Below are 17,499 nucleotides of genomic sequence, written 5' to 3'. Positions count from 1 at the left end.
CTTAGGAGACTCGAATCACAACTCAAACAACCTCAAATGCTAAGGGGAACAAAATTGGTTAGGTTGCGGAAGTCGGTGGCGGTTATGCGGAGGATATGGTGGAAGCCCTAGGCAAAGACGCCAAAGTACCAAAAATTTGACGGAGTCAAATGGTGGTGAAACCTATCTAGATGGATAGAGGATGTCAATAGCTACTCAACGAGCGCGAAAATCGGACTCCGGATGTGAAAGTTACGGGCAAAACGGTGAAACGGGACAGGCTGAAATGACAGGGGCCGGACATCCGGGGGTTTGGCCAGATTTCCGGGACCTGATGTCCAGAACCGCGCGTGAAAATGTGCTCCAGGAGCCGGATGTCTGGGCCACGGGCCCGATGTCCGGGGGGGCAGATGTCCGGGCCTACGGGCCGGATGTGCGGGCACCAAATCCGAGGATGAACTCGAGGAACTCGATTTTGGGGGCGAAAATTGATGATTTCGGGGGCAAAATTGCGAAGATTTCGTGGATGGAAAGTGGGGAAACTTGGGGAAATGCTAGATCCACTCGAAACCAAGCAAATCCATGGATCAAAATCAACAAAATATCATCAAACCAACAAATCACAAAAAAATTGGGGCTATTTTTGGTGGGGATTTTCGAATGTAGGACAAAATCAACAAAACTAGGCTAGAAAACACAACGAGGAGGCTCCGAAATCGTGATCAACGTGGCTCATTGATAGAGGCGAGGGTGTCCCGATCTTTCGATGAGATGATAACTATCGATTTGGTGGAGACGACTTTGACGATTGGACTACAAACGTGCACGACGTTGCGCCTTAGCAATCGCTAAACCAACTCTGAGAGGTTATTGACCACGCCGGAGCACGATCAACCTGACCACGAAGGTCTATTCCTGCAAGCAATCAAAGAACAAGCAAGAATATGATAAAGCAATCTGAATATTACGAATATATATGAAGTATTGATAATGGTGGGGATCCGTAAGCGGTCTTGGTCTGGTCGTTGGACACAAACGAAGTACACGAAGTTGCAATGGCTAACTTTTAACTAAACAAATCCCAAGGAAAAAGCTACTATATGGATCTACTTATATAGGAGCAAGGGGTGGCGGCCAAGGAGGTGGAAGGACGTCCCAAGGCAGCCTAAAACTAACCCTAGGTCGTACAAGGCTCATGGGCCCAATTGGAGGTGATGCAACACCTTTGGACTTGTAGTTTGACTCGGATTCTGCTGCAACGTCAGATTGTTTCGGCCATAACTCAACGCTCCGGATGAATTTAAAGTTAAATCCAATTGTGTTGGAAATATCACAAAATCTACTTTCCAACAAAAAAAGAATCACCCAATTTGGAGTCCGTATCAGAAAGTTGTTGACGTTTTGAGTCAGGTATGTCTGTGCAGTCCGAATCTGAATCCAGAACGTGAGAGACTTGGACTCTATCTTCTCTTGGCCCAAAAGTGACGTGAAAGGACTTTTTGAACAGAACCTAAACTTCTCCTTTTCCCTTATCTTCATATGTGGATTGTACAAATGTCTCATACACCTGCAATTAGACAAAACACAAAAATGTGTGAAGTATTTTTGTTCTGGATAACATAAATAGATTATTGAATAGTTTGCACTAGAAATCATCTGACAAATATGCATGTATGCAATATTTTTGGTCGTATCCAAGGTAGTCATGTCCTCATCATCCTCCCCTTCTTGAAAACAAAGCCATCCTCGACGTTGCTTAATCTGAAATGTGGCTAGCAAAAGAGACAAGGTGTACATGTTGTATATGTATATGTATATGTCATCCATTTTTACTTCCCTTGATTTTTGCACATATGACACATGTATACATGAGTAACATTCATAGATCATAAAATATAAAGCCAAAATATTATCACAAGAAGTAGAAGACATGAAAATATTGCAACTCAGCTTGCACATATAAGTGAAGCTCTTATTCATATCAAAAGATTGACAATGTTCATCATTAAACCAACCTAACATTGGTGAATAAACCTTACTTGCATCAAATTTACATGCTACAACATCCTTAAAGAAGCAAACATGCAATAAGTTATTGGTCACAGAATCATCACCAAGATTAGAGGTCATATCAAAATGATTACACATTGTTTCTTTTGCATCAACAGTTAATTCCATGGGTGCACTCAAAATTGTTGGTATTTCAGTTGTTTGATCACATGACGCATTCATGACAGTAACACGATTCTCTAAAATAGGTGGTGTGCTCAAATCAACAAATGACTCAACACATGAAGTATTCAAGTTAACTAGGCATGCATCATTCTCATATGAAGTTATATCATCAATACCTTTACTGTTACCTTGTAGCAAAGACGTAGCTGATGTAGGTATGGACGGTGACAATGTACCATACTCTTGAGATGATGTCACACTCTCAATCTGGGGTGTGGCTGCTCTAGTAGGTGCAATGGTGTAGGAACCAACTGATGGTGATGAGCATGAACTGGAATAGTAGTTGTTGTAGTCACCCAATGCATCCTCCTGTAACTGTCTCTCAAAGGTACAAGCACGAACATACATACCAGTAATGCAACGAGGAATATACCGAAATCTTGCCTGAATATCATGGTTCAAACCACCAAAAAATCTATTCATTGTATCATCCTTAGATTCTTCTATGTCACAATGATGCATATAAGATTTGAACTCTTGGTAGTAAGCATGAACAGTGTTGTTGCCTTGTTTAAATTGTTCAAATTTGCGTAGCAATTCACGACGATAGTAAGGAGGGAAAAATTGTTGTCTCATTACATCTTTCAAATCTTTCCAAGTTGTGGGTTGGTTATCAATGTTTTTCTTACAATACACACTCCACCAAACAGAAGCAAAACCAGTAAATGCTCTAGTGGCAGCTCGTACTCGCTCAAGTTCAGAAAAGTCATGGTGACTAAAAACTTGTTCTACTTCAAGCTCCCATGCTAGATAAATAGCAGGATTAAACTACCCTCAAATGACGGTAAAGAGATAACCTGACCATGTGCTTGTGTGTGTTGCCCCACCTCTTGTGATGGTAAAGATGTATCCGTCGTCCAAGAACTTCTATCTCCGGAACCTGTCATGATTAGTAGAAAAACAAACAAAATTCAAGGATAATGTTCCTATGAACTACTAGGATGTGGTGGTAAAGCGCTCACAGTAAAGCAAATATCAATATCTTACAAGTTCTTACCAAGCAGCAGGTGGTGACAGGCAACCAGCAGTGTCAAATAACTCCGAAGATTGACTAAAGCGATTGCCAAGGGAACGTACATATACACGGTGTAGAAATATGTGGAGCTGGTTTGGCTATATATGGTAGCAAAAGATTAGCAATAATCAATTCAAAGATGCAATGTTGAATAAACGCTCAACAACGGTACTGTGCTGGTCCTAGGCTAGACCGGACTAGAGACGCGAGCCTAGAACATTAATGAGGTCACGGCGTAGCACAACTAGCATCAATAAAGGATACTAAGTAGCTCTGGACAACAAGATATAAGTGAAGATCACAACGGCAGTAAAGATAATGATGAAAAACAACTGCCAAGCAGGATATACAACAACTCTCTCTCCAACTTTCCTCTTGAAAAGTTTATGCCAATTTTCTAATAATTTTTCTCAAGAATGGCACTGGCTCAAGCTTTCAAACGCAAAAAGAATCACTCAATTCCGAGTTGATATGAGGAGTCAAAAAATTCTAAAACTGGCTAGCTGTGTTCACGAATTTCGGAGGGCAAAAAGTCCTATTTAGAAGCCGATTTTGAGGTGCCAAATATTAAACTAGCCTCTGCAACTATTTAGATGCGGCTCGTCGCTAGCTTTTATTTGAGTACTCGCGGAGTCAAAACGGACTTCGTATGAGGAAGTTATGCCTATTTTACTGAACAGTGCACAAAATAGATTCCAATCCGAATTCAACTACGAGATTGAGTCTAGATAGATGCGAATTTTGTTTTATTTTTCTTCTCTCTTTTTTTTCCTCACACTTTTTTGCTTTTTCTTTCTCTCTTTTTTCCTCTGTCTTTTTTTCTCTCTCTCCCTCTTTCCAAAACAAACTAGAGAAGATGCAGATTGGATCAAAAGATGTGAATGATCTCAACTATGATTATGACAATGAACGGTGGGTAGCACGTACAGGAAATTGATGGGTGGGTGGTGGACAGCGGAAGGGATAACGATGCAGCGGCGGCGTGACTAATGTGAACAGAACTCGAAACTCTAAACGAACTAGACACTAAGACCAGCAACTCGACACGACGATGCAACCGATAATTCAACTATGCAAGCAATGAAAAGAAAATTGCAAAGGCTCAGACTGGCTTGGACAAAGGATGAATAGATCTAACTTTTTTTCGGGTGGGTTTTTCTTGGACAATAGGTAAGAAAATAGATCTAATCTAGTAAAAACTGGAAATTCTCACCGAGCAATCTGAAAACTGATACCACTTGAGAGAGGCGAGGGTGTCCCGATCTTTCGATGAGATGATAACTATCGATTTGGTGGAGACGACTTTGACGATCCGACTACAAACGTGCACGACGTTGCGCCTTAGCAATCGCTAAACCAACTCCGAGAGGTTATTGACCACGCCGGAGCACGATCAACCTGACCACGAATGTCTATTCCTGCAAGCAATCGAAGAACAAGCAAGAATATAATAAAGCAATCTGAATATTGCGAATATATATGAAGTATTGATAATGGTGGGGATCCGTAAGCGGTCTTGGTCTGGTCGTTGGACACAAACGAAGTACACGAAGTTGCAATGGCTAACTTTTAACTAAACAAATCCCAAGGAAAAAGCTACTAGATGGATCTACTTATATAGGAGCAAGGGGTGGGGCCAAGGAGGTGGAAGGACGTCCCAAGGCAGCCTAAAACTAACCCTTGGTCGTACAAGGCTCATGGGCCCAATTGGAGGTGATGCAACACCTTTGGACTTACAGTTTGACTCGGATTCTGCTGTAATGTCAGATTGTTTCGGCCATAACTCAACGCTCCGGATGAATTTGAAGGTGAATCCAATTGTGTTGGAAAGAGCATGAAATCTACTTTCCAACAAAAAAAGAATCACCCAATTCGGAGTCCGTATCAGAAAGTTGTTGACGTTTTGAGTCAGGTATGTCTGTGCAGTCCGAATCTGAATCCAGAACGTGAGAGACTTGGACTCTATCTTCTCTTGGCCCAAAAGTGACGTGAAAGGACTTTTTGAACAGAACTTAAACTTCTCCTTTTCCCTTATCTTCATATGTGGATTGTACAAATGTCCCATACACCTGCAATTAGACAAAACACAAAAATATGTGAAGTATTTTTGTTCTGGATAACATAAATAGATTATTGAATAGTTTGCACTAGAAATCACCTGACAAATATGCATGTATGCAATATTTTTGGTCGTATCCAAGGTAGTCATGTCCTCATCACTCATGATACCAAGATATCATGAGACAAGCTGGCTCTGATGCAAGATGATGTAGGGTGGAACCCTAGATAGCCGATCTTTCACGAAAGGAGCGGATCCCGCGATGAACACAGAGAACACGAGGGGAAAACGGGGGAAAACACGAGGGGAAACACGAGAGAATCACTCAAACCAACAAGATACGGTCACACATGTGCTAGATACTCGAAACACAAAGAGATACACGATCCGAATCCAACAAAGGACGATACAAAGGGTAACCGGTTCTTCTCCGTGAGGAGGTCTTGAATCCATGGTGGATCTTCTCCGTAGAGGACGCGGTCTCTCTCGTGGAGTAGATCCGATATGGATGAGCAAAGCTCTATCTCTAAATGAGCTAAACCAATGCTAACCCTAGAAAGAGGGAGGAGGGGGAGTATATATAGTCTAGGTGGGCGAAGGGGTACATGGGCCTCGGCCCTTCACTGTGCGCAGACAGGGGAGGCCAGATGTCCGGGCGTTGGGCCGGATGTCCGGGCTTTCGGGACGGGCCGGATGTCCGGGCTGAGAGGCCGGATGTCCGGGCTGGCCTGGGTCTTCCAGAAGCATTCGGTGATGGAGGGGCCGGATTTCCGGGAGAAGGGGCCGGATATCCGGGGCTTCGGGAGGAGCCGGATGTCCGGGCCATGGGGCCGGATGTCCGGGCTGTCGGGGTCACTTCCAGAGCTCTCTGGATAGGTAGGGGCCGGATTTCCGGGGGTCGGGCCGGATGTCCGGGGCCTGTAGCAGCTGGCTCTTCTTCCTTCTCCTTCCTTTGCTTCCGTGCACGCTTGGCCTTGGTCCTTGGGCTCTCCATGGTCTCCTCGGGTGTACCTGAGTATGCACAAGGTCCGCGCTTGAAGTAGCATCCATGTCTTACATGCGGAAAGGGAAGATTCAGAAAGGATCGAGTTCACCTTAGGTCCAATAGCGTATGCTTAAGTGTACACGGGGATGATCATAGGATGCTCCGCATCACTATACTTGTGGGTCATCATGCTTTTCTTGTATAACTCACCCTCGTGGACCTTGTAGGCTTTAGAATGCTGGACTATGCGTCATGCCTCGGTCTGATCATCGGGGAGCTCCTCCGTAGGACATAGGCAAGGAAGGGATCGGTCCATGGTGCGAATACGGACATGACTTCGTGAGCCGACGATGTTTCTTCAAGCGCTGAGCCACCGATGACGTTGTCGTCTGGCTCAATTTCCGGAGGGGCAATCTGCTCGGGGCCATTGGCTATCGCGTCCTTGTCCCCGTCCTACCACACTATGGATGTCTTGAAGACCCGCTCCAAGAAGGTGTTCTTAGGGACCGGGTCACGGTTAGTGCCCATGCGAGCGAGGACATCTGCGGCTTGGTTGTTGTCCCTAGAGACATGGTGAAATTCTAACCCTTCGAACCGGGCTGATATCTTAAGGATGACATTTCTATATGCCACCATTTTTGGGTCTTTGGCATCAAATTCGCTGTTGACTTGGGAGATGGCGAGGTTAGAGTCTCCCCGCACCTCGAGCCGTTGTATACTCATTGACGTTGCCATTCGAAGACCGTGCAGCAGGGCCTCGTATTCGGCTGCATTGTTAGAATCTGTATACATAATCTGTAGGACATACTGGATATTATCGCCTATGGGAGATGTAAGGATCACCCCAGCCCCCAGTCCGACTAACATCTTGGAGCCGTCAAAGTACATTGTCTAATGTAATATGTACTATATTCCCAGGGGAGCTCGGCTTCTGTCCATTCGGCCAGGAAATCGGCCAACACCTGAGATTTAATAGCTCGGCGCGGTTTGTACACAATTTCGAAGGGAAGGAGCTCTATGGCCCATTTGGCGATGCGGCCTGTGGCATCCCTGTTGTTAATGATGTCATTCGAGGGTACCTCGGATACCAATATTACCGAACACTCTTGAAAGTAGTGTCGGAGCTTTCGGGATGCCATGAAAACTATATAGGCTATCTTCTGATAATGTGGATACCGAGATTTACACGGGGTAAGCACTTCTGATACATAATAGACTGGCTTCTGCACCTGGAACTTGTGGCCCTCCGCTTCTCGTTCTACCACGAGTACCACGCTCACCACTTGATTCGTGGCCGAGGTGTATAATAACATGGGTTCGCCGATGTCGGGTGCTGTTAATATGGGATTGCCCGCTAGTATTGTTTTTATTTCCTCCAGTGTAGCGGTTGCTTCATTAGTCCAGTCGAAGTTTTAAGTCTTTTTGAGCAGTCTGTAGAGTGGCAGTGCCTTTTCGCCAAGGCGTGATGCGGAGCATCCTATGGACATCACCATTTCAAGAGTCCGTTCGACAATTGACACGTGCAACATCTACTTTACATACATAAAGGTTAATCATCTCCTTTACACGTGTTCACTTGACCCCTTCGAGGATGGTATACTAATTGACATCCCTCTCGATGGCATGAATAGGTATTACCGGAGCTTCATCGACAACGAGGAGTTCAAGCGCAAAAGAACATCTACACCATCCAAGAAGGGAGAAGGAGGAGGAAGAGGGACCCCGAGACGTGAAGCTCCGGAGGCCTCGGACCACCCCGGGTGCCCGGATTCACCCCCGGGTGCCCGACCTCCTCCTCCCAGCAACCCCTGGGTGCCCGGACCCCTTTACCCCGGGTGCACGGCCCCCTCCGACTGTGCCTGCGTGCACTATGGGCAAAAGACCCTTGTACCCCTGTCCCCCCCCCAAATCATCCCTAGCCTATAAGTACTCCCCATCTAGATTGTTTTTAGGGTCAGCAAAGTACATGATATGATCTAGTAGAGATTTGCTCCTATCTACCCTCTCCCATGGAGATGAAGACCTCCATTGGAGAAGATCCCTAGGGATTGAACCCCTTGTGGGAAGGATCTATCTAGATCATCAAGCCCTCATCTCCTTCATAGGATTTGGGATAAACTTTACCATGTATCTTGTTTCCCTTTGATTGTTCGTGTACCTTGTGAATCTCATGTGTTTGTTGGTCTAGTGGATGTGTGATTGGACTTGTTCTTGAGTGTTCCTCTTGTGATTTCCCCTCTTGTTCTTCGTGTTCTTCGCGTTCTTCGTGGATTCCCCCTCCAATTCATGAAAGATCTGCATTTAGGGTCTCCACCCTACAACATCTTGGTATCAGAGCCACGTTGATCACGAATTTGGAGTCTCCCCCGCCGTTTTCTAGCCTAATTTTGTGTGTTTTTGTCCCAATTCAAAAATTCCCCCTCCAATTCGTGAAAGATCTCCATTTAGGCTATCCACCCTACAACAAGGCGGGAGATGAAGCGGCTCAGGGCTGCCACGCAGCCTGCCAACTTCTGGGCATGTTTAAGCTCCGTGTGCATTGCTAGCTGGGACAAAGCTCGGGTTTTAGCCGGATTGGCCTCTATCCCCCTGTGGAAAACAATGAATCTGAGTCGTTTTCCAAAGGGAACCCCGAAGACACATTTGTCCGGGTTGAGCCGTATATCATAAGCCCGCAAATTTTCGAAGGTCTGGCGGAGGTCGTCCACCAACTGGCTGACGTGTTTGGTTTTAATGACCACGTCGTCAACATATGCTTCGACAGTTTTTCCGATTTGGTTTCCCAGGCATGTTTGAATCATGCGTTGGTATGTGGCGCCTGCGTTCTTTAACCCGAAGGGCATTGTGTTGTAGCGGAATGGCCCGTAGGGGGTGATGAACGCGGTTGCGGCTTAGTCAGATTCCTTCATCTTGATTTGATGGTATCCGAAGTAGGCGTCGAGAAAGCATAATAAGTCGTGTCCGGCGGTGGCGTCGATGATCTAGTCTATCCGGGGTAAGGGAAGGGATCCTTAGGGCAGGCTTTATTTGGGTCTTTAAAATCGACGCATAGCCGCCATGATTTATCCTTCTTAGGTACCATGACCAGATTTGCCAACCACTTGTCGGTGCAACAAACCCTGGGTCTGTTGCCCAGACTGTGCACAGGCACAAGGTCAAGATTGAAGCACCAGCTTAAGTCAAAGATTGAAGAACCAAGAGATTTGAAGAACCAACATGCAGTTCAGAGGGGCCAAGATCAAGCCAGAGGAGCAAGGTATCGGCAAGAGAAGGGCCTCCCTTGCCGGGCAGGCGAGCCCGGCAAGGGGCGAGGCCACCACCAGAAGCAAGTAATCAAGGCTCCCCGGCAGAGCCTGCCGGGGCTTGCGGGGGCTGAACCACCCCACCAACCACTCAAGCACGACCCACGTCATCGATCGATGTGGTGTCAAGCCGCAAGATGATTAAGTGGCAGCCATTCGCCACATGGCGGCCATTTCCTACAGAAGAAACCCACAGATGACACCCGTCCTGCGACGTGTCAAGGGAACAGGCGCGGAGTTGGCGAGATAGTCCGGCAAGCCTTGCCGGGCAACCAGTGATGTGACACTAAGCGGTGCATTTAATGCACCCTGCCAGCCCACAGAGTTAGGTATGATAGCACTGTTTGCTATCATATCGGTGGATAATGACCACTTTGCCATTGTGGTGACCCCTTAATCTATAAAAGGAGGCCCATGGCACCCGTAGGAAGGGTTGGAAAATTGAGGAACCCACACCACCATACGCGCGTAGTCGCTGCTGCCCTACGGCGACCCTGCCGGGCAAAGTGTACTGCGTTCCACCATTCCCATTTCACCATCAATCCACTAAAGCAGGAGTAGGGTCTTACGCCTCGCGGCGGCCCGAACCTGGGTAAATTGCTTGTGTGCTCCCTGTCGTGTTGTCGTGCGCTGGTCTGCTCTTTGTGCAACGCGCCGTCCCCCTGCCGAACCAGCAAGGGGCCTCCTGGTCCCATAGGTGGCCGTGGATATCCCGCGACATCTTTGGCGCGCCAGGTAGGGGGAGCGCTTGCGCGAACCTGAAAGCGTACGCAACACATCATCTTCATCCATCTTCATCTTCGACGACGCCATCGACCATGGCGCCTAAGAAGAAGAAGTCCGGTCCTTCAGCCCACCCATCCACCTCGAAGGCTCCACCGCCCGCAACCTCTAATGCTGCAGGGGATGCGGAGACGAGTGAGGATGTGAGCGCTGCTGGGGGCGTGGTTGGAGCAGGTGGCGCCATCACCGCTCCCCCCACGGCTGACACGAGGGTTGAAGATGTCGGAGGAGAACAGCATCAGCAACGCCTTGGCGGTCACGCTCCACAAGGTGTGGGCAAGGGGGTTGAGGGAGTCCTGGATTAGGGGGTATCCGGACAGCCGGACTATATACTATGGCTGGTCCGTTGGACTATGAAGATACAAGATTGAAGACTTCGTCCCGTGTCCGGATGGGACTCTCCTTTGCGTGGAAGGCAATTTTGGCGATTCGGATATGTAGATCTCCTTCTCTGTAACCGACTCTGTGTAACTCTAGCCCCCCTCCGGTGTCTATATAAACTGGAGGGTTTAGTCCGTAGGACCAAGATCATCATCAACAATCATACCATAGGCTAGCTTCTAGGGTTTAGCCTCTACGATCTCGTGGTAGATCAACTCTTGTAATACTCATATCATCAAGATCAATCAAGCAGGAAGTAGGGTATTACCTCCATCGAGAGGGCCCGAACCTGGGTAAACATTGTGTCCCCTCCCTCCTATTACCATTAGCCTTAGACGCACAGTTCGGGACCCCCTACCCGAGATCCGCCGGTTTTGACACCGACATTGGTGCTTTCATTGAGAGTTCCACTGTGTCGTCACGGTAAGGTTTGATGGCTCATCTTGTTATCAAGGACAACGTCACCTCTGGGGGAGCTCTGGCTTTAGGCCAAACCCTCCGACTAGGCGGCTTCGTCATGACCGACCGTTCGGCCACAGCGCCGACGATGACTTCTCGGGTCATCGAAAACAACCTCCACGTCAGCTCGAAATACGCCGAGCAGATGGATCCAATGGAGCTTTCGTCCTTGAACGAGCTCTTGGATCGCATCGCCGCCCTGGGAGTCGCTACAGACTACGATCGGATCGGGCTTAAACCCGACCAAAGAGAGATTAATTCTCCGCCGGTCACCCATCAGATAGCGGTGGTGGAGGAACAATGCACCGATTCTTCCTCTATTTTGAGGACGAACTATGTCCGGATCCCTGAGCTCTCAGAGCCGGATACCCGTCTGCGGAAGGACATGGCCCAAGTTCCGAACTTAGAATCGGACAGTGGGCCAGAAAAATTGGGCAATGTCCCAGATCCCGAACTATCAAATTCGGAAGCTCTTCTGAGCCTTAGATCGGGTCAGGGTTTGGACTTAAATCTACCCACCCACCTAGATGCAAGCGATCTTTCCCACATTAGACAAGAGCCCCAAGAGACACTGCATCACTTTTGGGCCAGATTCCTCCTTGTAATGAACAAGGTCAAGGACTGTCGCGAGAAAGACGCAATTTCGTTATTTTGCAATAATTGCACGGACAAGGGAATCCTCAACGCCATACGTCGCCGTGACATAGTACACTTCGCTGACTTGGCGGCCATAGTACAGAAGTACTGTGCGATGGAAAGCGCCTGGAAAACCCAAGCAAAATTCTGGGATCCACCTGCCTTCAATAAACCCCTCGTCCGAACTAAAAGGGCGCACTCTCACAAGTCGCCCGATCCAATCACAAAGAAACCAAAGCCCACTACAGGGCGTGGAACCGTATTGGAGGGATGGCTCAATGGGCCATGCAAAATTTACACCACTCCGGATATATACCAACACACAGCCTTAGAGCATGTTGGATACTTCGGTAGGTGGCCAAGAGCGGCGAGGATCTCCTCATCAACGTTACCGCAGAGCATCATCCCGTAGAAAGCAACAATATAGTATTGACAGTCTTCAAGACTTTCGCCTCAAATAACAGGCGCAAGCGAGCACTCCGCAGTCTCGCCGAAGTCTGCCGCGTTGCAGCAACAAATCCCTGGAACGACACGGCTATAACCTTTAATGCCCGTGATGAACCGCCATTCCAAACAGTCCGAGCTCCAGCCGCTTTGGTCCTTAGTCCGATTGTGGACGGCTTCCGGCTTACTAAAGTGCTCATGGACGGTGGCAGCGGATTAAACCTCATTTACGAGGAAACTCTCAACAAGATGGAAATAGACAAAAGCCGCATTGAGCAAAGCAACACCACCTTCCGAGGAATTATCCCTAGTTGGGAGGCGCGATGTGCAGGGAAAATCACCCTTGATGTGGTATTCGGCACGCCGGAAAATTACAGGTCCGAAGAGATAACATTCCAAGTGGCCCCGTTCAATAGTGGATACCACGCCCTTCTAGGGCGGGACGCATTCGCGAGCTTCCAAGCCATACCCCATTATGGGTACATGAAGCTCAAGATGCCCGGGCCCAATAAAATCATCACTCTAGCTAGTGATCCGGACATAGCACTCCGCGCCGAGAACAAAACAGCCGCACTGGCCCTTGAGGCACTATCCGAAGCCCTCGCAGCCGAAGAACTAATGGCGCTGCGCTCCACAGTGGACAGGGACGACGTGATACTCGACAAGCGATCCAAATCCACCTCTTTCAAGCCAGCGGACGAAATTGTCAAATTCCAAGTCCACCCAACGGACCCTACAAAAACAGCAACCATTGGGGCACAACTGGACCCCACAATCGACGCCACACTGCGGGCGTTCTTACGCGAGAATTGGGACATCTTTGCCTGGCACCCCTCAGATATGCCAGGGATCCCACGTAGGCTGGCCGAGCATAGCCTTAATATACAAAAGGGATACAAGTCGGTCAAGCAAACACTGCGGCGCTTTTCAGAACCTAAACGACAAGCCATGGGAGAGGAGCTAGCCAAGTTACTTGAAGCCGGATTCATCAGAGATATAAAACACCCGGACTGGCTAGCAAACCTGGTGATGGTACCAAAGAAGGACAAATCCTGGCGCCTATGTGTCGACTTCAAAGACCTCAATAAGGCTTGCCCAAAGGATCCCTTCCCTCTCCCTCGCATAGACCAAATAATCGATGCCACCGCAGGACACGACTTATTGTGCTTCCTCAACGCATACTCCGGATACCATCAAATCAAGATGGCGGAGTCCGATCAAGCCGCAACGGCATTCATAACTCCATACGACCCCTTCTGTTTTAACACCATGCCTTTCAGGCTCAAAAATGCCGGTGCAACCTATCAACGCATGATTCAGACATGCCTGGAAACACAAATCGGCAAAACAGTGGAGGCATACATAGACGACGTAGTCATCAAAACCAGACACGTCGAGTCTTTAATAGACGACCTGAGGCTTACGTTCGATAATCTCCGAATATATGACATTAAGCTCAATCCTGAAAAATGCGTTTTCGGTGTTCCTGCCGGAAAGCTCCTGGGTTTCATAGTTTCCAATAGAGGAATTGAAGCAAACCCGGCTAAAATTCGAGCCTTGTCACAGTTGGCTATCCCAACAGACCTCAAGCAAATCTAGAAGTTAACTGCATGTGTGGCTGCCTTAAGCCGCTTTATCTCCCGATTAGGAGAAAAGGCATTACCTCTCTATCGCCTTCTTCCGCGCACCGAATACTTTGAGTGGACGGATGCGGCCACGGCCGGACTGGAAGAAATAAAGGCCCTCCTGGCCAGCAACCCAATCCTGGCCGCGCCAAACATTGGCGAACCCATGCTGCTATATATAGCGGCAACACATCAAGTTGTTAGCGCAGTGCTCGTCGTTGAACGAGAGGAGGACGGACATAAGTTCCCGCTTCAAAAGGCGGTATACTACGTATCCACCGTCCTCACACCATGCAAATCACGGTACCCACATTATCAAAAGATAGCATACGCGGTCTTCATGGCATCCCGAAAACTACGACACTACTTTCAAGAGTGTTCGATCACGGTGGCCTCTGAAGTACCACTCAACGATATAATAAATAACCGCGATGCAACGGACCGGATCGCTAAGTGGGCTATCGAGCTCCTCCCGTTCGACATTATATACAAACCACGGCGAACCATTAAGTCGCAAGTACTGGCTGACTTCGTCGCCGAATGGACAGAAGCCGAACTCCCTAAAGAGTACGGCGCATACTCCAATTGGACCATGCACTTTGACGGCTCTAAGATGCTGGCGGGTCTAGGAGCAGGCGTTGTCCTGACATCCCCCACCGGAGATAGCGTCCAATACGTACTACAAATATTATACATAGACTCCAACAACGCAGCCGAATACGAAGCTCTGTTGCATGGTCTTCGGATGGCAGTCTCCATGGGCATTCAACGCCTAGAAGTGCGCGGGGACTCGAACCTCGCAATATCTTAAATAAATGGAGACTTTGACGCCAAGGACCCAAAAATGGCGGCTTATCGCAATGCCGTTCTTAAAATGTCAGCTCGGTTCGAGGGGCTCGAATTCCACCATGTGGTTCGAGAAAACAATCAAGCGGCGGATATCCTCGCCCGCATTGGCGCTAAGCGCGACCCCGTCCCACCTAATATCTTTTTGGAAAGGCTATTTAAGCCATCCATGGTGTGGGAAGGAGAGACCGGCACGACCAGTCCGGATCCGAACACAATCCCCGATCCCAAACACTCTGACGTAATCGGAGGCTCCGCCACCGAAATAACACCCTCGGCCCACATGATCATGGCTGTCATCGCCCCATGGACAGAACCCTTCTTAGCCTACCTAAATAGGCAGGAACTCCCCGAGGACCAAAATGAGGCGCGCTGCATTGTGCGGCGCTCGAAAGCCTACAAGGTTCATGAGGGAGGAGCTTTATAAGAAAAGCGCGTCCGGAGTGCTCCAAAGATGCATCTCCGAAGAGGAAGGGCGGCAGCTCTTGGCTGAAATTCACGCTAGACTCGGCGGCCATCATGCCGCAGCTCGGGCCCTTGTAAGCAAAGCCTTCCGTACAGGTTTCTACTGGCCGACAGCCTGAGTAGATGCACAGGACCTCGTCCAACGTTGCGTTGGTTGCCAGCTTTTTGCAAAGCCAAGCCATATGCCACCTACCGCTCTCCAAACAATCCCCATAACTTGGCCCTTCACGGTCTGGGGGCTTGATATGGTCGGACCCCTTAAAGGAGGAAGCCATAAGAAGAAATACTTTTTGGTCATGGTGGATAAATTCACCAAATGGATAGAAGCCAAGCCAGTTAAAATGGTTGAATCCGGACTGGTGATAGACTTCATATCCGGGGTCGTACACCGTTACGGTGTCCCCCACAACATCATCACCGATAACGGCTCCAATTTCACAGCCGATGAGGTGAAAACTTGGTGCGGCAACATGGGCATCAAGCTCGATTATGCCTCCGTCTATCACCCACAAACAAACAGTCAAGTCGAACAAGCAAACGGTCTTATTATGAGCAGCATCAAACCCAGACTAGTGCGATCCTTGAAAGAATCAGATACGCACTAGGTCGAGGAGCTCGACTCCGTACTATGGGGGTTGCGGACCACGCCGAACCGCACTACCGGATACACACCATTCTTTATGGTGTACGGCGCAGAGGCGGTATTGCCCTGCGACATCATCCATGACTCACCTCGTGTGCGCATGTACGAAGAAAGAAAAGCCGAGTTGGATCGGTAGGACGGTCTAGATGCCCTGGAGGAGGAGCGCGACGTCGCAAAAGCCCGTTCCGCATTCTATCAGCCACAGGCTCGAAGGTATCAAAGCAGGGAAGTACGGGCCAAAACTTATAACGTTGGTGAACTCGTTCTACGCCTATCGGAGAAGAAAAAGGACAAGCTCAAGCCCAAATGGGAGGGTCCCTTCATCATTGATCAAGTTCTCACCGGAGGAGCGTACCATCTGCGCGATGCATCAGATAATCGACTCGAGCCGAACCCATGGAACGCGGCCAGACTCCGAAGATTCTACGCCTAGTGCGGAACTCCGTGCTCGTCTCCTTACCTCCGCCTTTTTTTAAGTTATATACTCTTTCTTTCGTTCTTTTTTCTCCTTTTTATGGCTTTACAGGCTGCAGGCGTGCCTCGACCGCACACTCTTGCTGCGCTATGCACGCTTAATATACCTGGGGGCTTCCTATACAGAAGCTTAATATAATTATCTTCCGGGCTTCATGCCCACTACATATGTGTGTTTTTCCATATGTACCTTTTCTTCGCCATTATATGCATCGATATGACTTAAGTTTTGGCCAAGCTGGGTTGCCTGGCTCTTGTATTTATGCCCTACGTTCCCATTAATTCGGCTAGGGCATAAGGGGAGCACCTCTGCGATTGTTACTGCCGGGTCAGCCGGATGTGTACCTCAGACTGGGTGAAGCCGAAAGCTAGCGTTCTTAAGGGAATATCCGGTCGGTGAACAAAAGATATTTTCGTACCTATTATAACATAAGCCCCCAGATGTTTTTTGTCCTGCGTCTCTGTTCGCAGTTCGGACATGCTTATTCACGCATGCATACCCAGGGAAAGGAACCCTTAATGAAACTATTCTCCCTAGAAGATGTTTCTTACTATCCATGTAATATAACATAACTAGTTGGGTACTTGTCTGTTCAAGCACTTATGACCCCTACGCCTGGTTTCCACGCGTACCCCGGTTTTACATAACCGAGCGGGTATTCGGATACACTTCAGACTATTGCGTCCGGAGGCTGAAGCGAAAAGGTCCGCCATGACAAATGATTTACAATTCGGCTAGGGACAAATATGTCCATTGAAGTACACAGTCATTTGGACTGGCTAAACTCTTCTTCTATACCATCCAACAGGCTGTCTAGCCTACAATCCTGTTGGGAATACTTTGCGGCTAAACCTACCTGGTCATATACCAGAGTTACGGGAATCTCCTTCCCATCTGACCCTATAGGTCCGACCTGCGCCATGTGATTCGGATCAACCTTGGTGTACCTCGTCTTCACCATAGCCCAGGCTTCCCTCGCACCTTGTCGGCAGGCCGATATCTTCCATAACCAGAAGCGCCGCCGCGCTCCCTTGAGCATCTCTACAAGCTCTTCCATGCCTCCTGGCAGGGAGGTGGATGGCCACAAGGCTTGGGCAATACCCTGCATCACTTGCCGAACTCGTCGTGCAGTTGTGAAAGCTCTTGTAGCAAATCGCCTGCGGATCC

This window comes from Triticum aestivum, chromosome 3D (genome assembly GCF_018294505.1).
Source record: "Triticum aestivum cultivar Chinese Spring chromosome 3D, IWGSC CS RefSeq v2.1, whole genome shotgun sequence".
Lineage (NCBI taxonomy): Eukaryota > Viridiplantae > Streptophyta > Magnoliopsida > Poales > Poaceae > Triticum > Triticum aestivum.
This window is presented reverse-complemented; position numbering follows the sequence as displayed.